The sequence below is a fragment of the Microcebus murinus genome, chromosome 15, assembly GCF_040939455.1.
Source record: "Microcebus murinus isolate Inina chromosome 15, M.murinus_Inina_mat1.0, whole genome shotgun sequence".
NCBI classification, from domain to species: domain Eukaryota; kingdom Metazoa; phylum Chordata; class Mammalia; order Primates; family Cheirogaleidae; genus Microcebus; species Microcebus murinus.
The window spans coordinates 36464036-36484374 of NC_134118.1; the positions used below are offsets into that span (position 1 = coordinate 36464036).

Below are 20339 nucleotides of genomic sequence, written 5' to 3' on the forward strand. Positions count from 1 at the left end.
GACAAAACGTCAGAAAAATTCTTATGCAGAATGTAAAAGTGCATACCTCAATGATTAAAAAATAATTTCATGAAAACATTTAGATATGAAACAGAATTTAAAAGATCAGAGTGTCAGCTTGCTTTGACAGATGAAAAAACTGCGATCCAAAGGTGTCTGAAGCCAAAATGTTAGTTATTTGTGGCCTACATAAAATGAAGTCCAGACTAGAACTCAGGTCTCTCCCATCTTCACGGCCAGTGCTCCTTACTATTGATAACAGATGTGACTGCTTATTATCTACGTGAAACATGATACTCAGATTTCACTCAAGAAAAGTTTAATTGGCTATTTTTGCTTCTAACTTATTTAATGACATTTAGAGAATGCAATAATATATGAAGAACTCTGCTAGGCACTAAGGGTAATGAAGAGTAAAAATCTAATGCAGGTTTTAAAAGCATCCTGAATCTAATCAGGGAGACAGACACACAATTAAGTACCCCACACCATGTTAGCTACTATAATGCAAAGAAGAGAAATGTTTATTCTTGAAATACACTGGAGAGAACAATTTTACTGTTTGCTAACAGAATCCAATACCATATTAAGAAAATAACATAATGTGGCTAAGTGAGATTTTTTTCCAGGGATACAGGATTGATTCAAATAGGCAATCTATTAATATATACCATATTCCTAAATCTAAAAGGAAAAACATACAATTTTCTCCATAAACACTGAGATGGAGTATATTTGACAAAATTCAACACTCAAGGAAATAGAAATTAAGAGGTATTTTCTCAATAAGATAAAATATATATATATTTTTGTCATATAGCCATTATCTTATTTAATAAATACATAATAGAGGCATTTCCACTAAGATCAGGAATAAAGAAAGTTGCCCACCATCTCCACTACTACTCAACATTGTACTAGAGGTATATTAGCCAATCCAACTAGGTAAGAAAAATCAATTAGAGGAATAACAGGTAAAGAAGTAATAGTATCAGCCGGGCATGGTGGCTCATGCCTGTAATCCTAGCACTCTGGGAGGCCGAGGTGGGTGGATGGCTCAAGGTCAGGAGTTCGAAACCAGCCTGAGCAAGAGCAAGACCCCGTCTCTACTATAAATAGAAAGAAATTAATTGGCCAACTAATATATATAGAAAAAAAAAATTAGACGGGCATGGAGGCTGAGGCAGGAGGACTGCTTGAGCCCAGGAGTTTGAGGTTGCTGTGAGCGAGGCTGACGCCAAGGCACTCACTCTAGCCTAGGCAACAAAGTGAGACTCTGTCTCAAAAAAAATAAAAAAAGTAATAGTATCTCTATAGGAAGATGATATAATAGTATGTTCAAAAGCCCCAAAGAATCACTACTAAAACTAATTCAAAAATAAAAGAAGCCGGGCGCGGTGGCTCATGCCTGTAATCCTAGCACTCTGGGAGGCTGAGGCGGGCGGATTGCTCAAGGTCAGGAGTTCGAAACCAGCCTGAGCAAGAGCAAGACCCCGTCTCTACTATAAAAATAGAAAGAAATTAATTGGCCAACTAATATATATATAAAATTAGCCGGGCATGGTGGTGCATGCCTGTAGTCCCAGCTACTCGGGAGGCTGAGGCAGAAGGATTGCTTGAGCCCAGGAGTTTGAGGTTGCTGTGAGCTAGGCTGACGCCAAGGCACTCACTCTAGCCTGGTCAACAAGCGAGACTCTGTCTCAAAAAAATAAAAAAATAAATAAAAAAAAAAATAAAAGAATTCAGTAAATTAAGCAAGACACAAAATTAACATATAAACATGAACAGCCTTCATATATAAAAACAATAATCAGGAAACATAACAGCAGAGAAAATCACATTTACAATAGCAACAAAGATAAAATACTTAGGAATAAGCTAAATAATGTGTAAAAACTATATGAGAAAAAATGTTATGCATACTGAAAGACACTAAAGAAGACTTGAGCTAATGAAAAGATAGCCCCTGTTCTTAAGACAACATTATAAAGATGTTATTTCTCCCTTAATTTATATTAATACATATATATTTATATATAATTAATTTATATTAATAAATTCAATGTAATGCATAAAAATATGAACAAACTATTTTATAAAGTTTGGCAAGTTGATATGGAAAATCAAACATGCAAGAATAGCTAAGAAAACACTGAAAAAGGAAAACCACAAGGGAGATTACGTTTATCAGACATTAAAACATACTAAAAGCATCTATAATTAAAGCAGTGTGGGACTAACACATGAACAAAGAGACCAGTGAAACAGAATAAAAAGTCTAGAATTAGACCTGAATATATTAATACAAAGAAATTTAGCATATATGAAACGTGGCATATCAAATCACTGAAATACAGATGGACTTTTCAATAAATGGTGTCAGAAAAATTAGGTAGCCATTTGAAAAAATGTAAAATTAGAACTATATCTCGGCCAGGTGCGGTGGCCTATAATCCTAGCACTCTGGGAGGCCAAGGTGAGAGGATTGCTCAAGGTCAGGAGTTCGAAATCAGCCTGAGCGAGACCTCTGTCTCTACTAAAAATAGAAAGAAATTAATTGACCAACTAAAAATATATATACACAAAAAATTAGCCGGGCATGGTGGCACATGCCTGTAGTCCCAGCTACTCGGGAGGCTGAGGCAGGAGGATCGCTTGAGCCCAGGAGATTGAGGTTGCTGTGAGCTAGGCTGACACATGGCACTCACTCTAGCCTGAGCAACAAAGTGAGACTCTGTCTCAAAAAAAAAAGAACTATATCTCACACCATACACAATAAACTACAAATGGACTAGGAATTTGGATGTAAAAAATGAAACCATATAAAGTACTAGAAAAAAACATGAACTGTGCTTTAAAGTTGGTATAAAGAAAGGCTTTCTAATTCTGACTCAGAATCCAGAGACAAAAAGAGAAAACACTAATAAATTTGACTACATAAAAATTTTTTTAAAATTGTATAACAAACAGTATTTGCAAAGCCAAAAGACAACTGAAAAACTAGGATGAAATATTCACAACATATACCACAACAGGCTAATATCCCTAATATATAAAGATGTCTTAAAACAAATGGGAAAAGGGCCAAAAGACAAAAAAAGACATGAACAATCAGTTCATGAAAAAATACAAAAAGAACGCTCAAATAGATAAACACCAAACTAATTCAAAATTAGAAAAATGCAAATTAAAACAACACTGATATACTCTTTCTCACTTATTAGAGTGGCAGAAATTTTATTATAGCATGGCAAAACTTCAGTTAATGAGGATGGTAGGGGAAACAGGTACTCTCACACATTGCTGATCAAACTGGTACAACCATTGTGGAGGGAACTTTGATAATGGCTAACAAAAACATATATGCACTTACGTTTGGCTCCAGCAATTCCACTTCTAGGAATCTACCCTGGGAATACACCTCCAACTACACAAAAACATATACACATTGCAACATTCTTTGTAATTGTAAAATACTGGAAACATAGGAGAGTGACTGAATAAATAATGGTACATCCAAGCTATGTAACTATGGGAGGAAAAAGAATGAGGAAGATCTCTATGATATGGAGTGATTTCTAGGACACTCTGTTAATTGAAAAAAGCACAGTCCCAAAAACCCAAAACCTATTATATGCTACTTTCATATAAGAATAAAGGGGGAATATAAGAAAATACACATTTCTGCTCACTGGAACAAAAGAAATACAGGAAGGATAAACCAGAAACTAAGGAGAGAGCTTATCTACCTGCAACAAACAAGGAAGGAGTAGAAAAAAGTGGGAAGTGACGGGAATGGAAACAGGGTAGCAGAGATAAGGAGGGAGTGACATTTCTCTGGATATACTGTATATTTTGTAATAATTCTGACTCTTAGAACCATAGTAATTTTCACATACTGATATGGTATTAGAAAATAAGAAAAACGTAAAAAAAAAAGTGGGGGCTTATTGAAAGAACACAAGAGCCAAACTGAAGGAGTCCCTAATGGTCTATGCTGGAACAAACTGAGAAACAAAATAAATTATAGTACTGGATTTAACCATATAGAATAGAACAAATATTAATGAGTCCAATAAATGAGTAAATGGAGGGGAAGAGACAATTCTTCCTCACAATAGAACACAGTAATTAATTGAATTAATAATTCAATTAATACACGTAGGAAGGAAAGAAGGAAACAGAACCACCATAACAAATGTTCAGACAAGATCCACTTGATAGATGCTAAAATTAGAGGGCAAAAGTTTGAGGGAAAACAGGATTTATAGTCTTCAAGTATCTTGCACAAGCTACTTATCAACTAAAAAGTGAAAGACAATAGCTTCTAGTAGAAAAACTTAGCACACTCAACCAAGTGATCAAGTAATCACAAGTTAGTAAGACATATTAACATCATAAACCCATCAATACAGTGCACTGAGAAAGACACATCATTTTTGTGGTATTCTTGACACGAATGTATAAGCTCAATCCAATCGTGAGAAAACACTGGGCAAATCCAAACTGAGAGACACCCTAAAAAATAACTGATCAGTACTCTTCAACAGTGTCATGGTCATGAAAGATAAGGAAAGTGTGAGAAACTTAGAGATTGGAAGAGACTACGGAGAAATAACTAAATTCAATGTAGGTTCCTAGATAGGATCCTGGAACCAAAAAAGAACAGTAGTTGAAAATTTGGTTTAATTCTAATAATGTCTGCAGTTTAATTACTATCATACCAGTGTCAATTTCCTTCTCTTAGTATTTAATAATATCTTATGGTTATGTAAAATGTTAGCATTAGGGGAAATGAGGTGAGGAATATGAGAACTCTCTGTACTATTTTTGCAACTGTTCTTCAAGTCTAAAATTAGATAAAAATAAAAGTTTTTTTTAAAACAGTATGAAATTCTGAGCAAAGGTAGAGGAATTACCCTTCAGATAGAAGGAGGAAATCTCTTCCACAGAGGCCAGAATGAAAGGAAGAAGAAACCTGCAGAGATAGTGAAGAGTGAAATGAAAAATGGAAGAAAGCTAAAGCAGTTCATTTTTGCTATTTTATACTTCCTTGTGAAATAAGAGTTATCATCTGCTCCCCTATATTAAATAGTAGCACCAATTAGAAAAATACAGTTCTCCCACCCCTACCATCCACAATTTAGCTTCCCATAGTTTTCAGTTATCCACTGCCAATCATGGTTCAAAAATATTAAATGGAAAATTCCAAAAGAAAACAATTCACAAGTTTTAAATTGTGTGCCCTTCTAAGTAGCATGATAAAATCTCACACCATCCAGCTCAGTCCCACACTGTATATACTACCACCCTTAGTCACTTAGCAGCCATCTCAGTTAACAGATTGACACGTCACAAGATGGGTGAGTACAGTACAATAAGATATTCTGAGAGAAAGAGATGGACCACATTCACATAACTTATATTATGGTATCGCTATGGTTTGGATATTTGACCCCTCCAAATTTCATGTTGAAATTTGATCCCCAATGTTGGAGGCCTAAATAGGCAGTGTTTGGGTTATGGGGGCAGATCTGGTTTGGTGCCCTTGAGATAATGAGTGAATTCTTGCTATTTCCCAGAAGAGCTGGTAGTTAAAATCTCCTTTCCTTTCCTCTCCCCCCTATCCTTACTCTTCATGTTATGTCTGCACATACTGGCTCCCCTTAGCCTTCCACCAAGAGAGGAAATAGCCTCAAGCCCTGACCAGAAGCCACGCAGATGTAGGCACCATGCTTCTTGTACAGCCTGCAGAACCATGAGCCAAATAAACCTCTTTTCTTTATAAATTACCCAGGCTAAGGTATTCCTTTAGAGCAATACAAATGGATTAAGACAAGTATATTATTATAACTGTTCTATTTTATTATTAGTCATTGTTGTAATCCATTACTATGCCAAATTTATAAATTAAACTGTATCACAGGATGTATGTATAGGAAAAAATATAGTGCATATAAGATTCAGCACTATCCATGGTTTCAGGCATCCACTAGGAATCTTGGAACATATCCCTGGAGGATAAGGGGGAACTACTGTATATCATTATCATTCATCTCTAGAGAAGACCAAATACTCAAAGCAGATAAAGAAACACGAAATCAGAGTTCTGAGAACTACAGATATAGGTACTAAATCTATGTTATTCATATTCTTTAGGTGCTCTGATCTACTTCATATACTTTTTAAAAGTTCGCTTGTTTATAACTTTGATAACTAAAATACATGGGAGTGATAAGATTTAAAACATTCATAACTTATAACTTGTGCTGTTTAAGATATACATTTTCTGATCTTTACATGAATTTGGTTATGTAAAAGCTGTCCTTCAAACAGAATGATAAACTACAATTACAGAACTACCACTAATGTTCAGACCTCACAGGCCAGTTATACTGGAGGCCAAAAATGTCTTAAGTCATCTCTAGGGTTCTGCTTCTATTAATATAAATCAGCCAAAGGTATTCATTAACTAATGAGTATAAGAATCAAAGACCTACAAAGTGAATTACTAATTAGCATTTATTAAAATGTATAATGATATAACATGAAGCTTATAATTCATCCAATTATTTGTGGCTGTTTTCATTTTCTTATAACAATATCACATTTTGATTTCTATAAACTGAGTACACAATCTATACAGAAGGAAACCATTTAAGAACTTTCCCCAGATTTAATGAGGGAGAATTTTATACTCTACAATTCTTAAATTCATTTAGGGTCTTCTTAGAACCCAGGAAAGAGAGGGTAGGAGGATTGCCAGGATTCCTAAAGATAAGAAGAAACAAAAGACTCCATGAATACCAGGAAAAAAAAAAAAAAACACCTTCACAACAACACTGAGTTTATAGACTCAGAAATCTAATACTAAAGGATCTATGGAGGATTCTTCTCAAAGGTACTTCAGCAAAAGAAGTTTAAGAAGTACTATAAATAATAATGTATGGAATCAAGGAGTTCTGACGGTGAGTCAAGGACAACACTAAAGAGTTAGATATAGAACACTAAGAGCAAAAAGTGGGAAACTTAGGCTTGCTTAGATCTGATCTTTCTTAGCTTTAGACTGTTAAATCGATGCTATTCTATCCAGAGACTGGATTAAAGAAAGTGGTTCTATTTCTTTCATTTTTGATGGAATCCAACGAAATATGCCCATCTTATCTTGTTCATGGATAAATGGTAAGAGACTGATATGATTTGTATTTTTATTTTACCATAAGAATATGTTTATTTTACAAGTGATTTTTAATTCTTTAGCCATAATTTCCCCACATTTTTACATTACCATGTCTTTTTTCTATACTTTTTAAATATTAGATACAGAATTTGTTAGAAGTTAAAAGGAAAAAATACATTCTTTCTGCTAAATAATATCACATTATATTTAACTTAAAGAGTATTAAACTTTTGAATATCAAGAATTGAAGCTACTGGGGATCTCATTTATTTGTAGGTCCCAAAATAGTCCTGAGGTCTGAATAGGAAAGTACCTTTTATAAACTATATCAAAACTCATAATTCAAAATAAAACATTCTGAAATGTATACAATTACATCTATATTCAACACCTTTACAATATCCAGAAACCTATAGGATTTTTAGAGATGACAATGAAAATAGGTTTACATTCAGAAACAGTGCTTATATCAAGATAACAACTTGAAACTTGGCAAAGATGTGTTTTTATTTCATAATTTGATATTAATTTTAAAGTTGAACTGTTTACAATAAAAATTGAGTTAAAATATATAATGACTACACTAAATACATGTTTAAAGCTGAAAATATCCAAAATTGTTTTAGTCAAAACAATTTTGTTTCCTATGATAGTTTTACTAACATAGAAAAAAATCTTTTTCCCTACAGTCTAATGTAAATGATATTGAACATTGAAATTGGCTTATCACATAATATGTTCAAAGTATATCAAATTTTTTTCATAAATAGAATAACCAAATAAAAACAAATAAGTTAAAATAGAATCATTTACATAATGCTTCTGTCTTTATATCAACAGTTATCTGGCATCTGTAAAAGCTATTTTGCTAGATATCTACAAGTCCTTTTATACTGACAAATTAAGTTAAGGTTGCTCATTAAGATAAACACATCAGTCTAGAAAATTCAAAAGTAGAAAGCCTTGACAATATGCTATTAATTTTTAATTATATGTAGTAATGAGAAAACAATTTAAAAGTCAACCTAGAGTTCTGAGTAGCAGCCAGGCCTAGAACACCAGTGACATAGACACTTTAAACAACTCTCCCACATGATCTAGTTTCGGATCACAGTCATCCCCAGTTTGGAAGGCTGCAGAGTTGAAGAGTACAGGCTATGGAGTGGAACACCAATTCACCCCAGTTCTACCACCAACTTGTCTTCAAAACCTGCATCAGGCTGTGGTACTCTCCTTCTTCTTCATCGGTCTAATGTCCATGATGATTCCCCTGTGTAGCGTCTTTGGGGCCCTCATTGCTATCTGTCTCATCATGGGTCTCTTCGATGGATGCTTCATTTCTATTATGGCCCCCATAGCCTTTGAGTTAGTTGGTGCCCAGGATGTCTCCCAAGCAATTGGATTTCTGCTCGGATTCATGTCTGTTCCCATGACTGTGGGCCCACCCATTGCAGGGTTACCTCGTGACAAGCTGGGCTCCTATGATGTGTCATTCTACCTCGCTGGGATCCCTCCCCTTATTGGAGGTGTTGTGCTTTGTTTTATTCCATGGATCCACAGTAAGAAGCAAAGACAGATCAGTAAGACCACTGGAGGAGAAAAGATGGAGAAAATGTTGGGAAACCAGAACTCTCTGCTATCAAGCTCGTCTGGAATCTTCAAGAAAGAATCTGATTCTATTATTTAATGTTTTATATACCTCTACCAGACTGGACTTGCTTTAGAATTTTAAGCAAGTTTTCCTTTTATATGAATTGCAAATTTCTTATTTTTTTAGTCACATGCTAGGAATAGCACAGTAATTGAGAAATAGAACCCTTATTACTACAAGAACCATTTTCTGCCACTTCTTAGCTGTCTGGTATTTCCATAAGTCTGAGAGCAGAGACTCTGGCACATGAAAACATGTTTGAAAGTCGAATATTATGAAAATTTGAAGCTATCTCAGTAAAAAGCAACTTTGGAAACTGTGAATGCTATTTAGCTTATATAAATATTTAAAAATACCTCAAGCTATACTGAAAGGGTGCAGTTTGGTTAGGACTGGAAATATTTTGTTTGTTGTCTCACATGGTGTATCTTTAGTTCTGGTACCTCTGTTTTAATTTCTTCTGCTCTTTGGAAATAAAATTTTGCAAATTTAAGCCTGGATTCTAAATAATACCAAATCTACCTAAACCTCAAGTCTATGTTAAAGTAGCTTGCCTGCTGTTAAATAAGCTATGAAATTAAGGTATTCTGACTTGCTCTAGTGTCGAGGGGACTTCTGGGAACAAATGCTAACAGTGTGTTTAGAATCAATATGTGAGATGAAGAGGATCCTGTTCCCAAGGGCAGAGCTGTTCAGAAATCAGGCATTTCTTCTATTTAAGTTTATGACATTGTTCCCCTTGCATTTGCAGTGTGCTTTATTATACTTAAGTAGCCAAAAAGCACCCCAAATTTCTGAATTTGTTTAAACTGTAACAATAAAGTAAAATAGAATACAAAAATAAATAAATAAAATAATAAAAGTCAACCTAACAGATATTCAACTATGCCTATCTGCACCACCATAATCAACTCTTAACCAAGAAACAAAATTAACTGTTTGGAGAAGTCTTTTTAATTTCCACATTCAGACTGTGTTACAGAAAAATTAATAAGCAATAACACCCTCAAAACTAAATTACCCTCTGAAAAGAAAACTAGCTATAAATAAACTCTAAATTATTCAGTGTACTATGGCCTCATTCATCATAGATGGCTAGCTGAGTTCCAGAACATAAGCAGTGAAGCCAACCAAGAACCAAGAAAGGTGGTCATCTGTTTTTAGTGTTTGTTGTCATTGATTTCGTTCCAAAATCAAACAGATTACCCATTATTTGGTATTATTTGAACTGCTTTTCTCCCTTAGTAATGGATAACTGGAGAGTTACTTTAATTCTGTACTAAACCCCCACAACCATATGTAAATAAATCCCTCAATATTCATGGGTAATTTTTTCAATGGAAAAAAACCTCACAGTAAATAATCTAAGAATATAGCTTAATATAGATACAGAGGGTTACATCTACAACTATTTCTAGATATGTGTATATATACAAGTTACTGTACACACATATATTTCCTTGCTCTATCTGCTAAGAGGGCCTAGAAGCAATGTCTTCCCAATAGCAATGAACACACATAGTACCCAGTTGTTGGTTTCTAATACCATTCTTCATAAAAGGAATCAATGCTCCTTGGAGAAATGGATGATTCTAGACCTGGCACAGGTAACATACAAGATGACCCTGGAGTACCTCAGCAGTGCCAGAAAGATTTTAAAAAGTGCTCAAAAACAAACAAACAAACAAACAAAACAACAACAACAACAAAAATCTCATAATGATGGGAGTGTACCAAAAGAATATAGAAATCAACTAAAAGAGTTCCCAATGGCCAAAGCTGGAACAATTTGAGCAACAAAATAAATAAAGTACTACTGAATTGTAACCCAAAGTATAAAATAAATACCCATGAGTCAATGCAAATATAAATAAATTAATTAATGGGAAAGAAGAGACAAATATCCCTTACAGATTTCTAAAAGATTAATGTAGTTACTCTATCCTTAAGGAGGTGGAGCATAATTCCCCACTCCCTAATTTTGTGATTCACAGACTTTATTCTAAAAGGTACAATATGCAAAGGGAGGGGGAAAAGAGTAACTCTACAGTGGACAAACCTGACAAATACTCCCTCTACCCAGGTGATCAAGTTTACTATCACCAGTGCTAAGTCATATTAACAGTATGCACTCTTGATATGATGTGATGGGAATGGCACTTTACCCCTGTGGTCTTCATCCCAAAAACACACTACCCAGTCAATCATGACAAAAATATCAGACAAGTCCCAACTGAGGGACAGTCTCCAAAATACTTGACCAATAATCTTCAAAACTATCAACCTGTAATCAAAACAAGGAAATATGAGAAACTATCAAAACCAAGAAGACACATGACCACAATATGTGTAACATGATATACTGGATGGGATCCAGGAACAGAAAAAAGGACATTAGGGGAAACTGAGGCAATTTGAATAAAATATGGACTTTAGTTAATAATAATGTGGCAATATTGGTTCATTAATTTTGACAAATGTATCATACTAATGTAATATGTTAATAGGGGAAACTGGGTTTGAGGAATACAGAAAACTCTATACTATGTTCATAATAATTCTGTAAATCTAAAACCATCAAAAATAAGAGTTTATTATAAAATAATCTATGAATATTGTGCTATATTTTAATAACTATTAATAATTTATTTCCATGCCTTTGAAAAAAACAGCTGGCAATTTAACCATAGGTTGAGTATCCCTTAACTGAAATGCTTGGGACCAGAAATGTTTCACATTTCAGATTTTTTTGGATTTTAGAATATTTGCATATACAATATGGAATATCTTGAGGAAGGAACCCAAGTCTAAACATCAAATTCATTTATGAATGAATATATTCACCTTTATATACATAGCCTGAAATCTATACAATATTTTAAATAAATTTATATAATATTTTAAATAATTTTTTGCATGAAATAAAGTTTATGTACATTGAACCATCTGAAAACAAAGGCATCGCTATCTCAGCCACTCACATGGACAATCTTAGTTGCTTGGCATCATTATCATTGCTGATTCTGAATTTATATGCTAGCAATAAATGATCATTTTCTTAAACACGTATGTCATTTTATTACCATTTGTGAGTGTGCTTGTGTAGGGGAATCTGAGTGTGTGCAAAATATAATGCAGCTGAAGAAGAGTGGTAGGGTATTTTTTTCTTTTATGGATGCTGTATAAAACTATGTGTTGTGCACTTGAGTTCTGACTTCAACTCATCACATGAGGTCAGGTGTGGAACTTTCCACTTACGACGTCATGTCCAGCTCAAAAAGTTTCAGATTTTAGAGCATTTCAAATTTCAGATTTTTGGATTAGGGATGCTCAACCTGTACTACTATTTTAACTACTATTTTGACAAAAACTCATATTTAAAATCTTTTATTACAAAACTCCATGAACTGAAATCCTTAATACCATCCACTTGGAAATTCAATGAGTCAATATTTAGGTGTAAGGCACTGAACTAGGTACTAAGGATTCAATATGAGCTAAAAATGAAAACAAGATGTGGTCCTACCTTCATGGAGTTTGTAGGCTATTGAAGAGAAAGACAATCTTATAATCACACAAATAAATGTAAATTGCAACTGGGGAAAATGTATGTTACTACTACCTTAATCTAGAAGGTTAGTGTATTCCTTAAGGATGCAAAACTTCAGCTCAGGTGTGAAGAATGACTAGGAGCTAACAAGTGAAGCGAAATGAAAATAAAGAAAAGAATGGTCCAGGCAGAAAAGCATGTGCAAAAAGCCCAGTAAAAATGGCAAGAGCAAGGCAAGTAAAAAGGACTCAAATAAGGCCAGCATGGCTGAAGTGGAGAGTTATGTAAAACATGGTACAGGATGAGGCCAGAAAGCTAAGCATTTTTAAGGAGTTTTATTTTTATCCTAGAAGCAATGGGAAGCCATAAAGGATGGGGGGGGGGTTACAATCAGATTTGTGTTTCAAAATAAATCACTGTGCCTTCAGGATGGATAATGGATTAGAGAGGGGCCAAAACAGAAGTGGGTAGACAAGAATGAAGAATATTTTAGAAGTTTCAGGCAGAATGATGGTAATAAACTAATGTGGTAGAAGTGGAAATAGGAAGAAATAGAAAAATCCAAGAGACCTTTAGAAAGTGAGATTAATAAAACTTGTTGATACATTGGATGTATCAGGGAGAGGGAGTTAAAGATCACTCCTAGTGTTCTGGATTTTACAATGAAAAGATAATGGTCTCATTCACTAAAAAAAGGAACAAAGAATGGACCAATATTAGGGGTGGTTTGTGGGGAGTGGGGGAAATCAGTTTAGTTTTAGACATACTGGATTTGACATACCATTAAGATATTCAAGAGAGCGTGTCAACAAGGCAGCAGGTTATACAGATCTAGAGCTCAAAAGGAACAGAAAACATTCATGCCCTCAATAAAGCTGACATCTTTATCCTAGAAAAGCAGCTAACTATAATCCCCAAATATCCAAGAAAAACATTAGACTTAGACTTTAACCATCTGGATTTAGTTAAAACAAAAAATGAGAGAGAACGTGGCAATAATATTTCATCAGCTAAAACAAAAACTGCTAGGCACCACAGGGAACACAGAGATTTTTTAACTCTTGGTATAATACTGTAATTATGTCACCAATCATATAGCATTTTAAAGTTTGGCAGGGCTGGCCAAAGTTGAAAATGCTCTAAATCTTCATTGTCTAATAAAGTAGCCACTAGCCACATATGGCTACTAAGCACGGAAATATGGCTGGTATGAGCAAGGAACTGAATTTTTATTGTATTTGATTTTTTTTTTTTTTTTTTTTTTTGAGACAGAGTCTCGCTTTGTTGCCCAGGCTAGAGTGAGTGCCGTGGCGTCAGCCTAGCTCACAGCAACCTCAAACTCCTGGGCTCCAGCGATCCTTCTGCCTCAGCCTCCCGGGTAGCTGGGACTACAGGCATGCGCCACCATGCCCGGCTAATTTTTTATATATATATCAGTTGGCCAATTAATTTCTTTCTATTTATAGTAGAGACGGGGTCTCGCTCTTGCTCAGGCTGGTTTTGAACTCCTGACCTTGAGCAATCCGCCCGCCTCGGCCTCCCAAGAGCTAGGATTACAGGCGTGAGCCACAGCGCCCGGCCTATTGTATTTGATTTTAACTAACTTAAATAGCCACACGTGGCTAGTGGCTATGGTACTAGAGTAGGTTTAGAGCTTCCTCATATATTTCACCCAAACCTACTTTTCAAACTGGGAGGGGATATAGAGGATGGAGGGATTAAAGGAGTAGAAGAAACTTCTGTTCCATCTGTGTATAATATTATTTAAATTTTTATTTCAAGAATATGTAGTACTTTAATAATTTAAAATATTTTTAATTTTAAAAGTAATCAATATGCAGTATAAAATAACTAGGAAATACAGAAAGAAGAAAATAAAAAGCACCTATAAGCATATCTACAATTAACATTTAGCCATATAGGAAGAGGATCTACATTTTTTAACTCTTTTGTTAGAAGTACCTGTGATACCAATGACCCAAGTTACTCTCTTTTCTACCTCACCTGCACACCAAACACTTTGGGAATCTTATTAGACAGGTATCATCTCTAGAACTCTACCTCAAAACTGCCAAAGATAAACACTTATTAGTCCACTTGCCTACCTCTCTTACCAGCACCACCACCAGCCCGTGCCACCAACATCAAATGCTTTAACCAACACCAGTCTCTACTCCCAATGCCATGGCATTATCTAGTCACTATAGTGAAAAGAGTACAAGCTTTAGAGTCAAGCAACTTTGGTTATGAGTCCTGTGGTTCTCTTTTTACTACTTGGGTAACCTGAGACTAATAATTTCTGTTGGTTTCTGTGCCTGTTTCTCCATTTGTGAACAAAAAATAAGACAACTTAATACACAGATAGTATCTATAAAGCATAATGCCTAACCAGAGTAGCAGTCAATAAATCATAACTATTATGTGGTCCTACATGCCTGGCAGTGCCCTAGATGCTGGAAGTAGCTTTCTGAGACAAGACAGCTAGGGTCCTGGCCATCCTGAAGATTACCGGCCACTGGCTTAACCTCCAGGGACTCTTTCACTGGAATTTGAATTCCTGATTCATCCTTTTTAAGTATGTGCCTTGTTCAAAGCATATTACCTAAATCTCAATTTCTTCATTTCTAACATAGTAATATTATCTACTACCTATTTGACATGACTGGAGTAAAAATAAGAATACATGTGAAAGTACTTTGTAAATTATCATGTGCTAAGCAAACAGAAGGTATTAAACAAAGAGTAACATATTCCTTTTCTCTAGGGCAAAGCTTCCCAGTGAGCCAAGAATGGATCACAGATGTGCTTCAGGGAACCAGGGAGGGCCTGACTATAGTATGCCACAAAATTATAATCATTTTTTATGTGTGCCACAATGCAGAAAAGTTTGGAAACTTTGCTCTAGAACACTGTCTCATGCTAGCAGAAACTGGAGTTGGCCAACTAATTCCCTCCTTTGGATGATTTAGGGTTTACCACCAACTCTGTAACTCTTAAGATCACACTCCAAAGGCAATGTGTCACTGTTCCCCAAAGGACCAAAGAGGATCAAGCCTGAACATCAAGAAGCTACTAGTTCAATGCTATCATAGATATACAAAAATAAAACAAAATAATAACTCTTAGGTTAGAACATGGCAAAAATACTGCTATTATTTTTACAAAGGATTTGACCAATTGCTAGTTTTACAATTCATCTTCGGATCCCAAAATATTTTAAAAATCCTTTTTGGTGGCAAATCTTTGTCTTTTGAGAGAGGATCTGATTTTTTCCAAATACTCAAACTTATTCAGATTCTAGTGACTAAGGTGAAGTGACAAAGCCAAGCAAGAACTTCTCACTTTCATATGTCTCAGTCTGAATTGGCAGTAGTATTAGAAGTAGATTTCAAAGCAGACTGCCTACTCTGAAGAAGAGTATTCACTTAAATAAATATGTTTGCTAGAGAAAAAAAAGTACTTCAAGAGACCTTATATTCCTTTTTCAGGAATCAACTGCTAACAGGGCTAAATAACACCTGCCTATGCCCATCCTAAAACAAAGGTTTAGAAGAAATGGAGGAGAAGGAAATGAGAAGAAGAAGGGAAAAGGAATAAAGGAAAGAAAAAAAGAAAATGTGTACTTTTGTCTCGTAAATAGCTGATAATATGCAAGAGCTACTCAGTGGCTTCTATGACTGCCTAAAGCTAGTAGACTAAAGATAACAAGTTTATTTTCAGACTATCTTGTTTTTTGTTTTTAGAGACAGGGTCTCCCCTCAGATGCCCAAGTTGGAGTCCAGTGGCCTAATCACAGCTCACTGCAGTCTCAAACTCATGGGCTGAAAGGATCCTTTTGCTTCAACCTCCTGAGTAGATGGGACTACAGGTGCACGCCACCACACCCAGCTAATTTTATTTTATTTTCATAGAGACAGGGCCTTGCTATGTTGCCCAGGCTGGGCTTAAACTCTTGGGCACAAGCAATCTTTTTACCGTGGCCTCCCAAAGTGCTGAGATTATCTGGGTGAGGCACCATACCCAGCCCCCTTTTGTTTTATAGTCTTTTTCATACATCCCAGAAGTAATGCAGCTACATATCTGACTTTTAGACTGTACAAATACTGTTACTTTTTCATCCATAGCCATATTACCTTTAAGTTTCCTATTGAATTTATTCTTTCCTCCATCCTAAATTAATCATTTAAAATTATTTATACTTTCAGACTCTTAAGATGCCAAATTATCTTTTATTTTCACATTGTCCACTCCTCACATATCATAATAGACACCCACATACACATACCCCAAAGACTTATATCCATCACCATGAGAAAATCCTATCCACTACCATTCCATAGGCCTCCTCCAAATTCACTTTGTTTTGTCATACTTTTCAGTATGATATTCAACCGGGTGTTCATCTACTGAAGATTAATAAAGGAAAAAAGACCTTTTCTTAATGACTAATAGATTGATTTTTTTCGGCCTGCCCAACACAGTGAGACTGTGTCTCTAAAAACGTTATTTTAAAAATTAGCCAGGTATAATCCCAGCTACTCTAGAGGCTGAGGCAGGAGGACTGCTAGTGCCCAGGAGTTCATGATCAGCCTGAAAGATATATCTTTTTGAGACCTCATCTCAAAAAAAAAAAAAAGAAAGAAAGAAAGGAAAGAAAGAAAGTAAAGCAGCCAGTGAGATATCCCCAACTTTTATTCCAAAAAGGATATAATGATATAATGGAAGTATGGTGGGGAAATTGTCTACAACAGTAATCTGGAATCAGACAACCTAAAGGTTCAAATCCTGGCCCTACCACTGTAATTCTGAGCAGATTACTTTAGCTTCAGTTACCGTGTTTCCCCAAAAATAAGACTTACCCATAAAATAAACCCTAACAGGATTTCTAAGCATTTGTGCAATATAAACCCTACCCCAAAAATAAGACCTAGTGATGGGCGTGGCTACACAGCATATCTGCACAACCCATACATTTCATCACGGAGTGGTAAAGAAGAAGAGCAGCCCTTCTCATCTGCCCCATGAGGGCTCTATTGCTCGACATAAGAGACTGGGGGCAATGGTTCTAAAGGAAACAGAGTCACAAGAAATTCAGGATGGAATTCGAGGTTTGGAGAGTTATGATGATGTTCCAGAAGAAGACGACTAAACTATATTTGAATAAATGTAGATTGTTGAACCATACTTAAAAAAAATAATACATCCTTGAAAATAAGCCCTAGGGTGTCTTCTTGAGGAAAAATAAATATAAGACTCTGTCTTATTTTCAGGGAACATGGTAGTCCTTTAGTTTCACTTTCCTCGTCTAAAAAATGGGGATTTTAGCCACCTTATAAGGTGGCTGACAGCAATAGAGAGTAATGTAAAGCATTTAGCATGGTGCCTGATGCAAAGTAAGCAAACAAACATTAACACAAATGTTGTTACGGTGTTAGATATAATACATCTTTTGAATCTGCCATTACCTTAGAAGGAAACTAACTTAGCCAAACCTATTCTTTACAAAGTAATGTTGACTGCTCCCTCAAGTGAGAATACTAGACAGAGGAAAAATTATTTCATTTTATAAGCAAAAGAAACTGGTTACTCTAGACAGACTATGGTGAGCTGTATAGGTCTCTTCAAGTTACCATTCAATTAAAAAAAGGTCACACTTTAGAATTTCAACCCTCAATCAACAAACACTTCACAACCAAATGAATATGTTCAAACATGCACTCTAAAACTTACATTAAGCTTGGAAGGATACAAATTTATTCACAAGAATAATAATCATTAAAATGCCTAATACAGAATGGAGAGAAAGGGCATGTCAAGATAAGCAGCAACATACCAAAGGCTCACAGACCACACTACCGAAATATCTTGTTTGCCCATCCTAGCAGAGCCAAAACCTAGGGCAGACAGCTCAAGCGAAAAATAAGAAAATGAAAGCCAAGAACAACCAGAATTTAAATGTTTTATTCCAAACTGTACCTAGATTGGTGATATTTAATATGTATTAGATAATGATAAGCACAACAGTTTATAAATCCACTTGATCTCCAGAGCATTGGCCACAGACAGCCATCCCTAAAAGGAAACCTCAAAACCACAAATCAGGAACTGAAGTAGGCAGTCTCACTTCCTTCTCTAAGTTAATGAAGGAGTTCAGAAACAGTGAAGTTTTGAAGTAGCGATTTCAATATCAAGCTAGAATCCCTGCATTCTATTTTCCTTAGTTCCAAAACAAGCCATTTACAGCTCCACAAAAAAATTGTTTACACTAACTTAAACAACACATTGTCTAGGCAGTGGTTTAAATCCATCTGGAGTTTGTACATCTCCTTTGAGAATTTGATAAAAAGAATGGACATTTTTTCCCAGGGGGGGAAAAATACACTCAAACAAAACTTTGAATATAATTTCAGGAGTGGGGATGAGAAAGACCCCTGAAAGTTGCTGACCAGGGACCCCAAGTCATGACCCAAAACTAAGAGAAATCATAATCCAAGGAAAACTAATTTATCAATGTGAATAGGAACCAAGGTAACTCGGATTTTAATCCAGAAAATAAAATAAGATTAGAAATATTTTCTTTTTTCTCAGATGAGTGTTAGACTTGGTTGGGAAAGGGCATTGGTCACATTGTGCGCAAAAAAATCACACCACAGGACAAATGGGAGAAAAGTAGAATTAAAACAGTAGTTAAATATAGTCATCTGTAGTTGCTCTGAGACACGGGCAATGAAATGGTCAATTTCTGCAGCCTTAACGGTGCACATTCTATGCCACTGAAGTTAATTAAATGGCAAATGTGAGCAATCCTTGAAGGTGAAAGCACAAGTTTATGAAAAGTCCTGTAAATCTTCCATTTTTTCTTATCAAATAAGAACCAGTTAGAAAAATTATATAATCTAAAAGAAAACGAAGTGAGGAGAGGCTGAAATCCTGAAAGAGTGGCTAAAGGATTTGCAGGAAGTGTAAAGTACAAACATTTTAAGATCAAAAAGTTCAAAAGGAAGATAAAAACAAAACAAAGTAATAATAAAGTAAAAGGGAAAAACGTCTAGCATCTAAGAACTGTTTAAAAAAAAACACCCTCTTTCCTTTTCCTAGACACGTAAACAGTAGTAACTTGGCAAAGAAGAATCGACCAGAAGACAACAGCACAAGTCCCTTTGCAAAACTCCAGCATTCCTTGGACGTCCTCATAACCAGTCAGGCTTGGGACATTTCATAGGCAAGGCTCCTCCCTGCACCACTGCCAGATGAACCTCTCCGAGGGACTATCACTATCTCCCTTCCTCTCGTTGCGGCAGAGAGGAAGTGGGGGATGCAGGGAGAGGAGGAGAAAAATAAAAGTTGGACACCGGACGTGAAGGTGGCCCACTCCAACACTTAGTCAAAAAAGATCTGGATCGTGCAAGCACTCCCAAGAGGGTGCGGCCCTCGAAGTGCCGGTCCTACCCCTTCCACCGACTGTTTCGGGGGCACACTCAGACGGACAGGAGGAACGAAGAGTCAAATACCAAAATGATCCTTGGATAGACACCGCACAGACTATGCACAGAAGTTCCCTGTGAAAGTCCAGAACGGCGAGCCCGGAGGCAACGTGTCCGCCCCGCCAACCACCTCAAGCCATCTTTCCCCCGCCTCTTCCCTGGCGGGCCAGCTCCGCCCTCACCTGTCTGCGGGGGAACCCGGCAGCTCTCAAGTGGCGGATTATCCCTGCCGCTGCTCCCTATAAATCGCCTCAACACCGGCAAGAAGTGAGCGGAAACGCGACCCAGACCTTTTCCTTCTTCCCCTCCCCCCGCGCACCTCGGATCTTCGGGGGCGGAGAGCAACTGCAGCTGTCACAGGCTCACACTGACCAACCGCCGAAGACACTTGGACCGGCAACCTCTCCACCCAGCCTCCAGAACCAGCACCAAGAGCAGTGAAGCCGGAAGTGAGCAGACCGGAAGTAACGTTGT

The 20339-nt window shown here is 36.2% G+C and overlaps 1 protein-coding gene and 1 pseudogene across 8 annotated transcripts in view; one reads left to right on the forward strand and one right to left on the reverse strand.

The window, feature by feature from the left end:
- ARFIP1 (ARF interacting protein 1) overlaps positions 1 to 20323 on the reverse strand; it is a 90108-nt gene extending 69785 nt beyond the window's left edge. For 2 of the 8 annotated variants that reach the window (XM_012783691.2, XM_012783688.2), the window contains exon 1: positions 20185 to 20323. The gene's annotated coding sequence lies outside the window, so the exon portion shown is untranslated. The other 6 variants (XM_012783692.2, XM_012783689.2, XM_012783690.2 and 3 more) reach the window with 5 other exon arrangements.
- LOC105881733 (monocarboxylate transporter 10 pseudogene) lies at positions 6882 to 9203 on the forward strand (annotated as a pseudogene).
- Positions 20324 to 20339: the final 16 nt, after the last annotated feature.